The 18,537-nt window shown below is 43.2% G+C and overlaps 1 long non-coding RNA gene across 2 annotated transcripts; it reads left to right on the top strand.

Annotated features, from left to right (window-relative positions):
• The first annotated feature begins 47 nt into the window (after window positions 1-47).
• LOC106887060 lies at window positions 48-17,016 on the top strand. 2 transcript variants are annotated; one of them, XR_001411790.1, is made up of 5 exons: window positions 48-164; window positions 1,198-1,336; window positions 3,100-3,244; window positions 9,376-9,591; window positions 16,554-17,016. It is a non-coding gene; the product is annotated as an uncharacterized LOC106887060 (long non-coding RNA). The 2 variants fall into 2 exon arrangements; XR_001411789.1 differs by lacking the exon at window positions 48-164 and adding an exon at window positions 193-354.
• Window positions 17,017-18,537: the final 1,521 nt, after the last annotated feature.

Here is an 18,537-nt window from a genome sequence, read left to right as displayed (position 1 = left end):
CGGCCTGAGGGGGCGAGGCCCGGCAAGGCGGGGGGTTCACACGTTTCGGTCGGTGCTCGGCATTGGGGAGGCCCCGCCTCGAACACCGCGTTCATTTTTGGGCCCCTCACTACAAGAAAGACATTGAGGGGCTGGAGCGCCTCCAGAGAAGGGCAACGAAGCTGGTGAGGGGCCTGGGGCACAAGTCTTGTGAGGAGAGGCTGAGGGAGCTGGGGGTGTTTGGGGAAAAGGAGGCTGAGGGGAGGCCTTCTCGCTCTCTCCAGCTACCTAAGAGATTATAGCAAGATGGGGGTTGGTCTCTTCTCCCAAGTCACAGGTAATAGGACAAGAAGAAACGACCGCAAGTTGCGCCAGGTGAGGTTCAGATTGGATATTAGCAAAAATTTTTACATTGAAAGGGTTATCAAATATTGGAACACGCTGCCTAGGGAAGTGGGAGAGTCTCCATCCCTGGAGGTATTTAAAAGATGCATAGACATGGCACTTAGGGGCAAGGTTTAGTGGTGGACTTGGCAGCGCTGGGTTAGTGGTAGGACTTGGTGATCATAAAGGTCTTTTCCAACCAAAACTGTCCTGTCCTGTCCTGTCCCGTCCTGTCCCGTCTCCTGCAGTTGGCCTTGCTGACCTGGCGCGTGGGACGGAGGGTGCCAAGCGATGGGTGCATGGCTGGGGGTGCGAAATAAGGGTGTAGTCCTTTCCCTGGCTCTCCCAGGCTTCAGCCCTCCCTCCAGAGCAGGGCTGTGGGGCCAGATGGGTTCCCAGGGCTCCTGCACCCCTCTGACCCACTCTGGGAATATGCTTTTTCTCCACGTTCCTTTACAAGCGCTCAGTCCCAGGCGGTGTCCAAGGACACATCCCGGTGTGGGCCATGCAGGCCGCTGCCTGTGGGTGGTCCAAAACTTCAGGTGACTGGGAGGACACGTGTGGGAAGGATTAGTGCCTGTGTGCCCTCTTACCTTTGTTCCATCCCTAGGCTCCTTGTTATTAGCGGCTGCCCAAGGCAGGACACTGGGCAAGATCATCCACGGGGTGACCCAATCCAAGCTCATGGTCTGGCAGGTCTAGATGCGCAGGAGAAGCTGACTACTCCCTTTTACCTCAGCTCATCCATTGCTATCCATTTCTGCCTACCAGCTTTACACTTGCAGGATGGTTTGTACACATAAAATGACACTATTTTCCTTTGTCTTTTCTCAGAAGAGGAGGCTGTAGAAAGTTCTGCTGATGCCATCACTGGAATCACCCAACTTTGCTCTTCTGATACCAACAAACATAACAGAGTGATACCTGAAGCAATAGACACTGGTGCTACCGAATGTGCCACGCAGCAGTCAAGGTAGAGAAAGAGGAGGTTATTGTTTCCAGCACTGCTCTTGCTGACTCTCACGGTGAATGACATGCCAAGGTCAGCATCACAATCCACAGCAGAAATTAGTTCTTCAACAGGTCTTTAAGTGGACATAATGCATAGTTTTTCTACCATACAGTGAGAAGAAATGGCCTAAACTTCATAAGCTGTTGTCTTATTCAGATGAGAGGTGCTATCTGAGGGCAGAATGGTTTCTGTTCCACAGGCAACTGCACATTTCCTCCTCTACTTGAACCAGTAAAACCCAGTAACAGGCATCGTCACTCCCTGCAGCCTTCAAACAGAACACGTTATAAAGGCCGTTTCAAAAGGCTGAGAGTGACTTGGGAAGGACAGAACAGGCTAGATAAACAAGCACAGAACATTTCAACAATGGGAGTGTTTGAAAACTGTCACTATAGTTTTATACTGTGAAATTTGAAGCTTGAAATGGGAAAGTATACAATAACGCAAAAACAATTTTTTGTTTTTACCAAGCATGTATTTAGGTCTTGAAAGTAATGATATTTGCCATCTTGGGTCTTTCCTTACCTTGACCTCTGCAGGGGGTATCTGATGCAAAAATACATAAAGAGGAATTAGTTTGTGGGCAATTTAGAGCACATTTTTTGAAACAAGCCTAACCTGAATGTATTCTTCATTGCATTCAATGAAAGGAGAAATCTGAACCACTACTTATATGTGCCTTAAATAACAAACCTCTCCAGTGGTAGACTGTACAAAGCAAGCTTGCACAGCAAAGCATTTGAAATATAAATTACATGGGAGAGATTACATTTTAGACTCCAGTTCTGTAAACGCTTACACAGAGACAGATCCTGCTGCTGCATAACACTCCGCTGAAGTCTGTAGCATTCCAGTCCATCTAGAGCAAACTGCAAGAGCTCTAGTTTATAGCATATTGTCCTGGTTAAATCCTGTATAAATAAGTATACAATAGATTTCTTTACTGCAAGCAATTGTGTGTTTGATACTATCTCAGAGAACCATTCCAGGAAAAGACTGATAGTCTTTTTTACTGTCCAAGCTAGCGTATACATTAAGTCTGAAGCTGCATGTTTTATTTCACATGGAGTATACTTAAGAGAAAAGCCACTCTTTATTTTGTATAAAGACATTTATTTTGCTTGCATTTGTTGCCATGGCAATACTGTCTCTGGTGGAAAGCTAAATTTACATTTAAAGAGGCATTTTTTAAAAGGTAAAGGCAGATGGCTCCTAAGAGTAATTTATCTTGCTAAGAAGATTACGCTTTATTTCATAGAATGTTTTGAGACTGTTCCGTGCAACAAGCTGGGTGGTGTTTGCTGGGCCTCCAGCAGACAAGCACGAGGATGCCACATGGACTTCCCTGTATCCCAGTTCACACAGAATGATAATCCACGCTCCTGCACGGCAGAAACACAGGGAGCGGCATGGCAATTAAATCCATGCCATGTACTTATTCAAACCTGGGGTGTCTTACTCATATGTCTGTCTATTTTTACATAAGGAAGAGACTTACGGCTATCTGATTATAGGATATTTTTAACCCCCTCCACAAAAGCCACTTAATATAGTTAAAAGTTGCTTTAAATAGTTTTAACAGCGTTTGGAAAATCACTTGTAAATGTCACCCACCCTCAATTTTCTTTGAACTTCTTTGGTATAATATAATGTATGTATACAGACATTAATGTTTAACTTTCACCTCCTTGACAGGTAAGCAAATTTTTTTTCTACTTTTGCAGCTGTGAAAACAGCGGTTGAGCAACATTCAGGAAGATGCTACATAGCTTCTGACAGAGTTTCTGCTGCTGACTGTAGGATTTGTTACACAAGGAGGATGAGCTCCCCAAAGACAGCACCATTTTCAAGCAGCTCCCAAAAATGCATGTATGTTAATTGTGGTTTTGGGTTTTTCTTAACCTTGCTGTTTTATATTAATATATTCTAAACAAGTCTCAAACATAGAACGATTTGAAAAAAAATTACAGAGTTCTTTGAGTTACTGAATCATATCTGCCATGTTTGTAATTTTGGAGCCAGCATATGGAACAGATGATATCAGTTTATTTGTTAAAACAACAGAATAGGTGAAGATGTTTTTTTCTTAGAGTAGTCCAAGCTGCTGTGATTCCCCTAACTGGTTATTAATGAATATGCTTGAAATTTATGGTTTATGCTACCTTCAGATGTGTAACTCTTCTTGTATCTTTCCTATGCATGAAGCGACAGCAAAGCTAGGCTCTGATCACCAGGCAAACAGCCCAGTAGTCTTACTGCCTTAATGGGATTTCTTCTGAGAACGATTGTTGGGCAATACTGTGGGCATCTTATGAAATCAAAGCAGCTGAAGATTTTGTGCAAAATTCTGAACGTGCCCCTTCTTGCTCACGTGTGTGTTCCAACCTCCCCGCACAGCATCTCGCTGGGGAACATGGCAAAGCCAATTGGTGTCTAACATAGCTGTGTCTTAAGTGATTTATACAATACAGAGACAGACAGTTTAGCAAGAGGCCATAAGTTTATTTTTTTCAGGAATATATTTATGTGCAATTTATTAACATTCCTAATTAGGAATGTGAAGCATTCAAATTAATGAAAAAGAAGAAAAAGAAAAAAGTTTAAAACTGGTATTTCTGCATTTTTTTAAAATCTGGTAAGTTTAACCACTGTTGTTCTCGCAGTTCTATTACACACAGTATGATGTTCCTTTTAAAGCTCTTGCTTCTGTATTAATGAATACAATTCTTCGGTTTTGACTTACTTCTTCCCCTCGTTAGCAGCTATACCTACAAAGGCAAAGCCTGAAAACCCAGACCAAAACACATTGTTAAATTCATGGTTTGGGGGGTTCCTTCAAGTTGGTTTCCTGACTTCTGGGGCCCTAACAATTTCAGTTCATATGAAGTTTAAGCGATACAGAATTTGGAGTTTAAAAGGTCATCTAACTAGGGTTGTAGAATGACTGAACAACACAGTAGAAGGAAAGACCCTTGCAAGTAGACAAGTCAGCAAATGCAAGAACAGGCCTGGAGTATTTTTTCCAAAGAGTACAAAAGAATGATGTCTAGCACTCTTAATTCAGGGAGCTTAAGGTAAGAGAAAGCAGCTAAAGCCAAGAAAGAGCACTGAGAGAAATCCAGAACAGCCCTCCTGTCAATATAAAGCCAAAGCATTTTTATCATCCAGCGCTAGCCTGCTTTGAGTGCAGCATAATAGAATATAATGAGGTAATTCAAGCAGAATATGATTAATATGTATATTAAAGAGATATTCTGTTTACTTTTTTTTTTGGTAAGAAAAATCACCGCAACTGTTGATTGGTTGTACCAGTTTTTGAAGGCTGGTTGCAATGGGTTAAATGGTTCTGGCTCCTTGTTTCTTTGCAGAAACATAAGAGCATCCCTTAGGATTTTTTTCTTAAGGGAAACGTGATCTAAAGAGGAAGGGGAAAGTTCAGAACAGCTCCATCTGAGACTTGGTCTCCTGGCAGCAGTCCTGTGTCCATCCTACCTTATTGCTTCCATTTGGAGTGGAAGACATATGAGATGCAGCCCCACATGGGCAGGCAGCAGCAACAGAGGAGCTGACTTCCAGGCCATCAGGAGTACCTGAGAGACTCTCCCAAAGCAGCAGTGTCATATCTATCACTCTCCTGTTTCTGTATAGATAAGCTATAGGTAGAAAGGGTTTTGACATTTATTGTACATAGACCTGCAAACATTACTCTGTAGATAAGCTTTACCACACCACCAGTGTTATATACACCAGTGCATCTGAATAGGGCAGTCCACCGGGCAGATTAGTATAGTTTATTTTTCCCCTGGTCCAAAGTAGAGTGGCATGAGAGCTGTTAACTTGTTCAAACACTGCAGCTGAATGTTACAGTAAATATATCCCTCTCCCATGTGAGCAAACCCATTTTAAATGGTGGGCTAATCATACTCTGGTATCTGATGATCCACCCTCTCACTAGGTTCTGAAATCTGTGTACAGAGACACAGACCAAAGCCATATTATTCCTTCCTGTCTGGGTAATATCATCTCAGCTATATTCCATCACTAGTTGTGATGCATCACATTTAATAATTATAGCAATCTGTTGGAGTTTTGTTTTTTTTTTAATACACTTTCTGCTTTTGATGTTTCTGATCACTATGGAAAGCTTATGCTATTTTATAGTCTGCTGACTAAGCTCATATGCACACCAGCTGCATTTTATCAGGGAACAATGTTTGCCTTTTGAACTGCCTTATAGATTTTACTTAAAATGAAGAGGAGATATACATTCTTTGGCAACACTTAGAACCTTGTTCAGCACAATATCCATTTGCAGAAAGTCGTAGCCTCCAGCTAAACAGTCCACCAGCGCATGGCCATCAGCCCAAGAATAAAAATCTTAGAACCACAGAGGGCCACAAGTTTATCTGCTGCATAACAAAACCAGGATCAGCCCATGCCATTTGGGCAGATGTTCTGTCCTGTCTGTTGCTGAAGCCTTTCAGCAACTGAGATGGCACACCTATTTTTAGGCTATTTCTTTGCTAGTCCCTCATTATCCTGCTAGGAAGCTTTCCCTAGTACTGAAGTCAAGCTGAGCTAAGGGGTATTCAGGACTTCTTATCCCATCTTCTCCAAGCATGGAAGGAAAATTGTTTACTTCTTTTTGAAGCAACTTTAAAAACTGAAACCAGTACTTAAACGATTACATCTTCCCTTGAAGAAGCAATTCCAAATTTGACCATTTTATGGTCATTTTCTAGACCTTTAGATTCCCTTATTACATCCAACTCTTTATTGAAATGCAGAGCCCAACCCCACACAGAGCTCCAGAGGGGCCTAATCATTACTGAGAACTGAAGGGCTACTTCATACATTATCCAGCAAGTCAAAAGGCTGCCAGCAAAGGACACTGAGATATCAGGTTTCCCTTTCCTTCCCTCCCACCCTTCCAGGGCAGCACAGTGTGATTATCTGGGAGAGCAACTCAGCTGGGCCACTGCCCTGAGCCAGAATAGCCAAAGTTAGTCTTCAGCCAGCTGACTTCATTATGCCTTCCACATTCATCCTTGGTCTAGTCAAAACTACTGACCACTAAATGCATTTAAGGAAGCTGGTTTATTATCTTACATTCTGATTATTTTTTTTTCTTAGAGCAATGCTTTCTTGTCCTTTTCTTCCCAGAATTGTCCTCTCCCTGCATTCTCCCCTAAATTGGGGAAGAGATCTCATCTTACAGATCTTAAAACTGAAAGAAAGTATCAAATAATTTCATCTGACTTAGACCCAAGACAGAAATCATTCACTCATGTGTTGTCAGATAACCTTTGTTTTCTAGAAGGGGTGCTGCCAACAAAGGATATTGATTTCAAGGCACCAGAACACTGAATAAATTTTTTTTAATTTTCATCAGTAAATTGTTTTCCCTATATGAAACTGGACACGTGCTTTTAAACTTTGATTTTGCCTTTAGTTTTCAGTCACTGGTTCTTGCTATGCTGTAAGTGATAGATTAAGGAGCTCTTTCACACTCATTATCTCTCTGCAAGAATTTATGCATGCTTAAGTCACCCTCAATCTCCTGACAAATTAAGCCTCAAGTTTCTTAAAATGACTTTTTTTTTTTTTAACCTAGTCCCTAAATACTTTATGGTAGATTTCTAGCTCTATCCCCAGCACTTTTCACATACAGACATTGTAACTTGATTTGTGTTATCTCTACATGACTTTGGCATAAGGTAATTTGCCACCTACCTTTCATTCTCATTAATAGAGGTAACAAATGTTATACTTTTGGCCACTCTGTTGTATTGGGTGCTTGCATCCAGTTGTTTGTCCTCTTTGATCTAGGCCTCTTTCTTGTGTGCAGCTTCTCAATACCCTGGCTACCAGTCTGAAGGCTTTGTTGATATGTATATTTAATACAGCCAAGTCTGCTTTGCTTTGAAGAGCCTGGGTTATTAAGCATTTACACAAGGATGCTGTTCTCTCTCACTGGAAGTTAAGAGGGTTAACATGAGGCTCCCCGGGAATTTTCAGCCCCCCAGGGAAGAGGGAGCTGGGACAGACCCCAAAAGCATGGCTGGATAGGAGCACCCTTGTGTCCTCACTCCTACAAGTGACACACAGATTCAGGAACCCAACACTGTATGTGCTGGCTGTCCTTCCTCCCCACCTCTGATAAAGCCTCTCAGGCTTATTCTGGGGTCTGAAATCAAAGTTTAAGGCTTCTATGACATATAGCACAGTCATACCCAGTGTGCAGGCAGATTAACAGCAACAGGATCATCAGCCCTTATATTGTATCCGGCTTTCACAGTTTATAAAGCTTCTAGAGACAGTGTTCATTTTCACCCTGCAGGCAACACGTACTCGCTCCTTCCTATATGGAGAGCAACTAAGGTCAGCACTGAAAAAAAATGACAAAGGTTATATAGAAAATTATATGGAAAAAGAAGTTTGGCTTTTTTGTTTGCTTGCTTGCTTAGCATTGCTAAAAACAGCAGATATGCACAGGAAAATACATCTTTTGATCCACAGGTCCTACACTTTAAATGGAAACCATTTGTTTTGCATCAGAAAGATCCTTACCATCTTCTGTGGTGAGGAAGTCACCCTTTAGTCCTTTCCTCTGTTATTTTAACAGGACATTACCAGCTGACAGGGTACGTTTCTATGTAGTCTCGTATCCTTGCAATACAAGTGCAAGCTGTTTAAGACATTAGCAATAATTGTCAAAGGCTTGAAGCCTCTCTGGGGAGCAGGGGGAGGCTTACACAGGAATTTTGTGCACTGCTAGAAATCCCTACCAGACTGCATTACTCTGTACTCGCTTCAGAAGGCAGCCTGAAGATGCATCTCATACTAGGAACTCTGCCACCTTCTCTTTCCAAATAGCCTTTTAGTTCTTAGGAAAGTTGATTCTGAAAAAAATGGAGCACAGACAGTCTTTCAGCCTGTCTAGACATTCTGGATGCTGAATGTTTAATGTCCTGGTATAACATAGCTGGACTATAGCAGTGGAAAGTGATGAAGGCAGGAAAAACAATAGGCAGAACTTCTGGTTTAACAGGCATAAATACACTGCTGCGTTAGCTGCTCTGGTAGTCTGCAGGAGGCTAGGGAACAATTATCTACATTATGTCAAGGAAGCTCTGTCTAGACAAATCAAACCTTCTTCCCACAGACATTTATGCTTTTTTGCATACCTCTTGTCTCCCAGAAGTTGCTAGAAAGAGCTGTTAGCCATCAAAAATCGACACCGAAACTCACTGTCCAATAAGTCAAAGATGGGAATCGAGAGCTGGTTTGTTTTAATCCCCTTTCCCACCATCTTCCTGTATGGACACAGTTCTTCCACGTGCTTTTTTTTTAACCTCTCTCCCAAGTTTGAAAAACAATTTACCAAGGTACATGAAACAAGAAGCAGCACATAGGGGAAAAAAACAAAACCAAAATGCAACCCAAAACTCAGGAACCTCAGCAGCTGATCTCTGAAGCGCTTAGGACCACTGACTTCCCAAGTGATGGATGTTCAACAATTAAGTGTGTTGAACAGCTGCATTAAGAAAACAAAGTCACCTTCATGGTTTTGCATGGCTGTAAAGTTTATGTGGTTGACCGACTTGGTTCTCAGAAACAAGTAGAGTACTCAAGTTCCATCCGCCTTGGCACAGAACAGGTCTTGTAGCTAATGCAAATGCTGGAAGAAAGATATTAACATATTCCCGTACCTTATTTCCCTACGGCTGAGTTGCATCACAACTGTAACTGCCACTAAGTCTCTTGTAGCAACAACTTCAGTCTTCAATTGGATTAGCAGTTAACACAAAATGTGTGCTTTCAGCCTCATTTTTGTATAAAAGAAAAGTTAACATGAAACACAAACGTTAAGTTGATGGGACGTAACTCAGTTGGAGAGTTCAAAGCTGGATAAGAGGAAACTGGAGTCAGCACAAGGCTCTGAGGTGGTGTTCATTATAACCATTTCCTTGAACTTCCATTTTGCCTTCTGTTGTCAGTGACTTCAGATGAGAAAGACAGCGGATTTGCATCCAGGATCCCAAATTACGGGTTTAATAAGAGCCATTTGAGGTCTCTTCCTGCAAAGGGAATGTCACCCTCCAGTCCAGGACAGCAGTGTAGCCACACAGGCTGGCTCAACACCCACCCTGGACCTTGACCTTTCTGAATCACCTCAAATACAGCTCCATGCAGTCATCTACAGTCTGCTTCAGGTAAATAACATTACTGGGATTACAGAGCCAGCAGGAATGACTTGCTGGCCTTTTCTGAAGTCTAGGTTACACACAGTGCTTTTAGATACAGACTTGTGCTGGAGAGGTTTCTGCACACTGTATTCTCTCATTGCAGTTACGATTGCAACTTGATGTTTTATAATTTGGGGCCATCTTTCTTTAGGTGTGGTCAGATAATGTCTATTCCCATATAGTTACTGCTGCAACTCAGTAATACCAGAGCAAAGGTTTCTGGAAGCTGCATTTAGAGTAAAAGGAAAAAGATGACAGGGAAGGGAAAAATAGAGGACTGAGACACAAAGATTTACCTTCACTTACTATTCTTCCTTTTGCTTCCTGTCAGCTACTTCTAATATTAGAGCTAACAAGTATTTTCACCTATTACTCTTAAAGCATGATCAGTATCTAAATATAGAAAGGCTAGCACAGTACTCCCTTTGGCAGCCATCAGGTTCTTGGATTTAGTACTTGATAGAGAGAGCAAGCCCGTGTTCAGACCACTCACTGAAAGGAGGTAAGTCTCCTCCAGACCTGTGCACTTGGTGTTCAGCTCTGTGTCCCACATGCAACCACCCGAAAACACATTACTAAATTTTCTTCAGCAGGTGGTGTATTAAGAGTGGTTTTTTAATATTACAAATCTGCACAATCTAAAGCAGATTTTTCCTTTGGATTCCTGCTATCATCCTACAAAATAGTATAGGACAGGACCAGATAAGTCCCTGTATAGATAGAAGTTTGAAGAGACTCATTTCTTAGAATTAATAGAAACTTCAAGTCCAGAAGTCATGTGCAGCAGGAAAATAATCACACAATGAAGTGTGATTGAGTGGCAGTTACACTGAGAATAACAGCAATGCAGACACCTGCAATTACTGAGGACTGAGCACATCTTTCTCCATTAATCTTTCTTTCCAATAATGTTTTTCTCAATTCAGTCATGTTTACTATCAGTCGATGCTTCAGAAACAGTATATGTGCTCTTCTAAATTTTAGACCTTTACCTGTATTTCAGACTTACTTCAGGGGGAGAGAGAACTCCCTGGTCTGCATGCTAGAACAGCTGGTCTGTGCTTGCATCCCCAGAGCTGATTTGCAGAAGTCAAGAACTATCTGAACTTCAACGAACTAGAAGCCAATTTCTGCTCCTACCTTTTCTAGTCTCAGGTCACAAGCACTATGGGAGCGCAAGAGGCAACCTGAGCAGCAGTGAGGATGCAGGTATAGCGAGCAGGTAGCACTGCTGAGAAGGGAACCCGAGGAAGCAAACTTGGGGAGGTGGATCTGGACAGAGAAGTGGATGCCTTAGGCACCATAAAAGCAATAATGAATATATAATATAGGTTTGGTAATAATCAGGATGTTATTAATGCAAATAAGAGTGGTTTCTAGAATCTTTTTTTGAAGATGGAGTGAAGAAGGAGCCAGTCTCTTCTCAGTGGTGCCCAGTGAACGGGCAAGAGGCAATAAACATCAACTAAAATACAAGAAATCCCATTTACACTTAAGATTTTTTCCACTGTGATGTTGAACGCTGGAGCAGGTTGCCCAGAGAGACTGTGAAGTCTCTGGCCTTGGAGATATTAAAAACTTGACTGGACATGGCCCTGATCAGTCCACTGTAGGTGGCCCTGCTCTGAGCAGGGGCGTCAGGCTAGACAATCTCCAGAGGTCTCTTCCAACCTCAACTAGTCCGTGACTCCTAGACAATCTCTTCATTCAATTAAATGACACAGCAACAATCAAACACAATCTTCTGCTCTTAACTCCAAGAAGATGAGCAAGTCCCTTCTCGTCTCTCTGCTTATGTAGGTCTGCGCCTTTTCAGAGTGTCATTATAAGATGTAATGTTTCATTACAGTTCTGGTGGTAAGGACAGGCTGAAATCAATTCCCTTTCCAGGACTAATTTTGAGTATAGCCTGAACAAATGTGACAGACAGACCAGACAGACCCTGGAACACTCCTAATGGGAACAGTAAATTAGTCAAAGAAGTTACTGGCTCAGTAGAAAATTTGTGATTGTTTTAATTGGGGTAACAGTGCCAGGAAAAATAAGAAAGTCCTCTTACTTGATCGGCATGGAATCAGTAACATCATTTGTTTGCATCCTGTGCCATACAACACTATGAAATATTAAGACAATCCTTACCAAAGAGGTAAATATTGTTAAATAATAGCTATTACTGAATTGCAGGACACAATTAACACTAATTTGTTAGCCTTTCCTGACACAGAAAACTTAACAAGACAGGCAGCTGGAATACAAGAAAGAAATCTGTGTATTGGTTTTAATCCAGTTTGGAGGCAGCTTGCTGGCAGGAGGAAGGAAGAACTAGCATCACAGAAAATTAGCAATAAGAAAAGTTTGTTAAAGGGTAGTTACCCCATGCAATAGTTACTGGTTTAGACAAAGCTGATAGCAAACAATTGTGTTTAATCTTATCTAGATAAAGGGAAAATACTAGTGTTACATTAAGAAACTGCAAAGGAATTTGGATAGCAGAGCAGGAAGAAAGTGAGGGTAAGGCAGACAGAAGTAGTTGAGGAGAAAGGATATTGCAGAACCTTACAAAAAGAAATTTTTTAAGTGATTGCCTGGGAGCTTTTCTTTCTCCCTCAGTTTCAGAAAGAGCCAGCTACCTTTCTGTTTTTTTCCAGCCAAGGCAGTAGCCATAAGTAACACTGTCAAGTCACTTTCCCTGCCCACTGCATAGTTTAATTATAGCTAAACTTTGTTACTGCTCAGCTCAGCTTTAGAGCTTTTCTGGACCCCAAAGCATCCCATGAGCTTTTTATTGTGCATTAGCAGCGTGCTAAGTCATTTCCTTACCATAACCATCACCTGCACTAGTTATGTCAGGATAACTAATACCAACATCCAAGTGATTTCAGTCTAAAGCTGCTGTCGGCAAGAGCCCCTGCTTCTGAGGGGTCACAACCCCAACACAATTCATACAGGAAACTTATGCTCTGTTCAGCAGCAGTAGGGTACCTGGATGACAGCACCAATGCAGCTCTTGATAGTGATTTTTTTTGAGGAGATATAAGAAGCTTTGAGATAAACATTGAGGAAGTTATGTACAGAGTACTAATCAGATTAAGACTTCAGCCTCCTAAATTAGAGTTGTTAAAGGTGCTCATAGCACCCCACACATGGTGGATTGAAGCACTTGGAATAGGAGGTTCCAGGCAGCTCCAGTTGCCCATTTTCCCTTTTTTATCTTTACTACACAATATACCAGTGTTCTCTGGTGAGGATAAGAGTCCCAATGCAGGTCCCGGTTATTTCAGAGATCTATAGAGTTATTTCAGTGCTGAATGTATCTTATTCTTTTAATCAGTAACGATATCTACTCATACAGTGATCTACTTAAACACCTTTCATCCAACACAGAAAGAAATTCTTCTACAAGACTCTAGGAGACATTTATCCCAGTTTTGAGATGCACTGAAGTCTGCCATAGAAGTAATAACTGCCTTTAAAGTGCTGTTTATGTTTTCAGGGATGTTTTTAGTTTGGTTTTTTTGGGTTGTTTTTGTTGTTTGGGTTTTGTTTTTTTTTTTTTTTTTTTTTACTGTTGTCCATCTGCTAATCTTAGAAACCTACTAATTGTAAAAACACAGAGATAGCAATAGCCAAACATTTAGCATTAGGTAAAAGTAAACAAAAATACCCACGCACTGGGTAACTCACCAAGTTTGTTGCTCCAGGAACTTACATAAGAGAAGCAAGCACTTCTATACAGCCAGCTATACTGCTACCTCATGCTCTGCCAGCAACAGCAAAGCATTTACAGGCCATTATACGGTTTTGGTACAAGTGGAAGGAAGCACTTCTAGAGGTGAAGGTTCCTGGGAAGGTGATTAATTCATTTTTAAGGATGATTGGTTTCAGGTTTTATGTGTGAGCAACTGACAGAAGAAGGGAGCATTGTTGCTGGGAGCAGCCTGGCAGAAGGCAGGGATTCTGGGGAGGAACATCAGCCCTGCTGAGGCTGCTCAGGCTCTGAACGTGCCCCATCTCTTCAGGAATGTTGTTCTGTAGGCAGATCTCCTCAGCTAAATAATATTATGTTTTCAGTTTTGGCACTTTCTTGTGGGCGTTACAACATGCATTGTCCCAGGAGAGCTCTGCTAGGGGCTGACAGACACAAATCCCTTCTGTAATGTACCTAGTGCTCAATTTGATTCCTGGGAAGTACCAAAGCATCAAACTAGCATCCACAGCTCATTGGAAGGTGGGGAAGGAACTTGAATGGAGGTCTAACATTATTAGGATGGCCACAAAAATGTTACACTACTGCAGCCTGTGCACTGTCCTTGCTCTCAGTGCTTGCACTGCACTGAGTGACCATTAGCCAAGAAAATGGCTTCTTCCACGTCTGGCTTGAAGACACCAAGAGCATTTTTCCCCCAAGCAAATTCAAAGAGGCTGTTTTAGATGGGGACATTATTTGATAAGACCAAAACAGGGCCATGAAGTTTCATCTGAAGAATTAAACCTATAGATAATTCCAGGAAAGTTGGAAACTGACAGCCTTATCTCTGTTCCCCCACCCTCTGCTTTTTACCTGCATAGGGTGCAAACACATCAGAACTAAGAGGAGCTGCTTCTCACCAAGGTGTAGGGCTGGTCTAACAATGTTCTGCCCTCAGGCTGCACTTAAATACTTAGAGCAGAAAGTGGTTGCAGCTGGAGGGAAGTGGCCCCATCCCCAGCTGGAGGGAGGTGGCCAGCTCTGCGGCAGAGGACAAGGGGTGAGTGCATCTCAGCAGCTCCAGGGCAGGAGCCCCAGGGCTCAGCAGAACCCGCCCCTGCAGCTTCACTGCGCTGAGCTGGTCGACTGTGAATTTAAAACAGATGTGGGATGTTTATGAGGTCTGTTTTGCTGGCTGAAGCATAAGGCAATGGTAAGTGTTTGAGGGTGACAAGAAGGAAGGGGGGAATACGGATGGGTTAATATCTTAAGATGTCAGCAAGCTCCTGGGGAAAGGGATGTATTGAAGGCCATATTTATTTAATTTGTTCAGCCATCTTTTGGTGATACCTCATTAAGTAGAACAGAAAGAAATGTTGGAATCAGAGTGTGCTGTGAGTATTCATCTGTTCTAGGCTACAAATTGACTGTGAAACATCACATGGAGGCTCAGTAGTGCTCCTTACTGTTGTCAGCATTGATGGAGTGGCACCCTGTGAACTACAGTGTTTTCTACTTCAGATACTGGCTGGAGTGATTCGCAAATGCAATAAACTTAAATCTTCCTCCTTTGTGTGCTGTAGCAACAACCAGGATGGTGTTAAGGCAGTTCTGAAGGCAATACCTGGGCACGGTGGGGTGCTGCATTCACCTGTGGTGTAAATATAGCAGTAAATTTGCAGCCTTTTTACAAGTGAGAAAGCCAGGATGCAGGAAAAGATCAGGAGTGGTTGGTCAGTCAACAACCCCAGATGGAGTTGTGGTGGCTGTAGACAGTCAGTGATGCCAGTAATAGTAAATAATTGTCCAGTATGTTAGTGGTAGAGCTGGGGAGGCAATTCCACGAACCACGACTCTTACTGTCATGCACCTTTGCACCCCCAGGTGTTCAGTGCAGCCTTTGCACCTCCATTAGATAGCTGTCTTTAAATAACCATCTTTTCCCCCCGACCCTGTGTCCCATTCAGCGCTCAAGGACTGCCTCACCGCTCCAATAGCTAGGTGTTCAAGGAAGATCTTTTTGGTAAGATGCGTTAGGGAAAGCCCTTGGACTCTGTGTGGAAGATAAGGTAAGACAGCTAGAAATCAGAAGTTAGCTTTGTAATATAACTGATGTTTGAGGGGAAAATGGGTTTATCTTGGCTATGAATTTTCAAGTTGAAATTTTTAAACCGAATGATGGAAGTCTGTATTAAATATTGATTCTTAATTTTCTGATGCTGAGCCCTGGAAAACATTAAATATGACATTCCAAATTCCTGAAGAATTATGAATTCAGAGGAAACTGATGTTTGCTATCTCCCAAGGAAAGGTAAAATAGATCTAAAAGTATGCAACACAGAATTTTAGGAAGAGCTGATTCAGTATTCCTTCTGCTTAAGAGCAGTGAAAGTGACAAGTCATTTTGCCTTCTTCTCTCAATTTGTCTTCCTGTAAAGTGGAAATAACCATTTCTAAATGCAGTATTTATCTGTATGGCGAAGGTGCAATTACTGCCAATATAGGCTGTGCTGTGTTTCACCCTGAAAGTTAGAAACAGCTCTCAGTAAAGATCTTAATTTGGCAACTGACCAATGTGTGTACTTTCAGGGAAGTGGGGCTGAAAATACTTGGAGGAAAGCTCCTTTATTTAGCAATCTGGTCAATTTCAAGGATACTGTTAATACACTATATGCGTGACAGCCTTTTCAGGTGATTAAATGCCCAGCTGAAGTGGGATATATGGTCATAGAAGCCATTCGTTGAAAATATAAATAGCCCCATCAATATCTTTTCAATTATAGCAAAAGATGGAAGATGCAGTGGTTCTTGAAATTGTGGAAATCTCTTGTCCTGATGTTTGAAGTGATAGAGAACTGGGTCTTGTTTCCTCCATCTTCCTATTCCCGTGCCTTTATGGCAGGACCCGGTTGCCTCTTCCAGGTGGGCTCAGGTGGTTAGTACTGGCTCAATGTGCAACTTGGGTGAAAGAGGATGGACCCAGCAGGTCATGTTTAGTGTCAGTGTTGTTTTTCCTTTGTTGGGGTGGCTGAGCTTTTTTGCTTTCCCTGTAAATCCTGGTGACTGAATTGATCAGCCACCATATTTACTGCCAAAGCTGCACTGGGGCCACAGAGGAGTGAAGTGGGAAAGTTTGCCCATGGTAGGTTTTCCAAGAAAAGTTTCTTACCCTGGGGCTCAGCTTAGAGAAGTTTTTCCTTCAGTTTTTTTCTGCACTTCTCTTTTTTCTCTATTTCTCCAGCCTGGAAGTGTCAGCTCTGCTTTGGTGTTGTCCGTGGGCACCCAGATCTACCTGTTGTTGTTGAGCTCAAAGGCAATTCTTCTGGCCTTCTTGGAGCAGTCTATGGAAAGAGGCTTCCTTATACCATCATCTTTAGAAGATGCATCAATTCATACCATCCCTAATCCTTTCAATCCTGCAAATTATGGTTCTTTGAATTTTCCTTTCAAGTATTGCATAGTATTTATCAAGAAAATAGGGGAGGCGTTGCTTTGTTTCTTAATATTTTGGTATTCTATGATAAATTCACATGTTCAGTCTATTAGAATCATGTATCTTGGCTTTTTTGGCATATTTTGTGATTTGTTGCATGCTGATGTAATCTACTTAAGTGTATAATTCATTAGTAATCTCAAATTACTCTTTGGCTAAACAAGAGGGAATCAAATAAAACTATAAAGACTTTTGATGTGATTAATACTTATTTAGTTGTCTCCATAATTTCTTTTTATACCCCTTATTCATAACTTCTCTGTACTTACATAATTTTTACTCGTTCTGGAAGAGTGCAGGATTTTTATTGTCAATTGTAGCGCTACCTTGAAATGATAGAGTCATGGAATAGTTTGTGTTGGGTGAGACCTTAAAGATCCTTGAGTTCCAACCCCCCTGCCCTGGGCAGGGACACCTCCCACCAGACCAGGTTGTTCAAAGCCCCATCCAGCCTGGCCTTGGACACCTCCAGGGATGGGGCAGCCACAGCTTCTCTGGGAAACCTGTTCCAGTGTCTCACCATCCTCACAGCAAAGAAATTCTTTCTAGTATCTAATCTAAAATCTGCCCTCTTCCAGTTTGAAATGTGGATGAAGATCTCATTCAGCGCAAAGGCACTGTGGTTTCTTCTACAGCTTCTAAGGAGCCCACCTCCATACATCCCTAGTCTACTGCCCGTGGGATGCCAGGCAGCTGTAGGTTCTTATATATGTGTCGTGTCTCCGAAGTTATTCTGTACTGGGAACAAACTTATGGGGAATGATGGGTTGGTTGGTTTTTTTCTTTGTTAATTAACTTCTCTTGTACCAGAAGCTATTTGTTCCACTGAAATACATGGGAGCGCGCTAAGTTGACGCTCCTGACTCGTTGCCTTTTGCCTCACCATCTATTTTTCAAAAACCTCACTACTCAAATGTGCTGTCTGGAGCTCCACGAGAGCCCATTAACCCACCCCCTGCGGAGCCAGGGGAGAAAGGCAGAAGTTCAGGCGCCTCTAGGTAACGCTGAGGAAAAACTCTTTAAAATAAAAATAATCCACCAACATGGCATGACTCCAGGCTTTATGGAATAAAAAAGCCAATGAACCGGTGGTGATTAGCGCAGAACATGGCTTCGTTAGGTGTTGCAGCCTCAGCTCTCCATTGGAGCACACGGCTTGTGCCTCTAAAAGCTTATGAGGCGACCTCGGCGGGGGACAGTCGTCCTGCGGCACCGGTTCCCGGGCCGGGGCGGCCCCGGGATCCCCATCCCCGCCGCTGAGGCGAGGAGCCCTCCCCTCCCGCGCCTGTCCCGTTCTGCCGCGCCGCTCCCCGCCATGGGCGGCCCGTAGAGGAGCGGGCTCGGCGGCTGGTGCGGTGCCTGCGCGGCGGCCATGGCGGTGGAGACGCGGCCGGAGCTGGTGGGGAAACGGTTCCTGTGGAGCACACGGCTTGTGCCTCTAAAAGCTTATGAGGCGACCTCGGCGGGGGACAGTCGTCCTGCGGCACCGGTTCCCGGGCCGGGGCGGCCCCGGGATCCCCACAGGGATCACAAAGGTCCCGGGGCCGCCCCGGCCCGGGAACCGGTGCCGGACTCTTTACCGCGCGGCGGCGGCGTCCGTTCGCCCCCCTCCCCGCGCTCTGCCTGGCGGAGGGAGACGGCGCGTGGTGCCGGTCTCCATGGCAGTGGGCTGCGTGGGCGGAGTGGTCGGGGCCGCAGCGCGGCGGTGAGGGAGCGCGCGCCCCCGGCCGCT

Source organism: Calidris pugnax, unplaced genomic scaffold (assembly GCF_001431845.1).
Source record: "Calidris pugnax isolate Ruff unplaced genomic scaffold, ASM143184v1 scaffold39, whole genome shotgun sequence".
NCBI classification, from domain to species: Eukaryota; Metazoa; Chordata; class Aves; order Charadriiformes; family Scolopacidae; genus Calidris; species Calidris pugnax.
The sequence above is the reverse complement of the archived record's forward strand: the minus strand, read 5'-3'. Positions and strand labels throughout refer to the sequence as shown.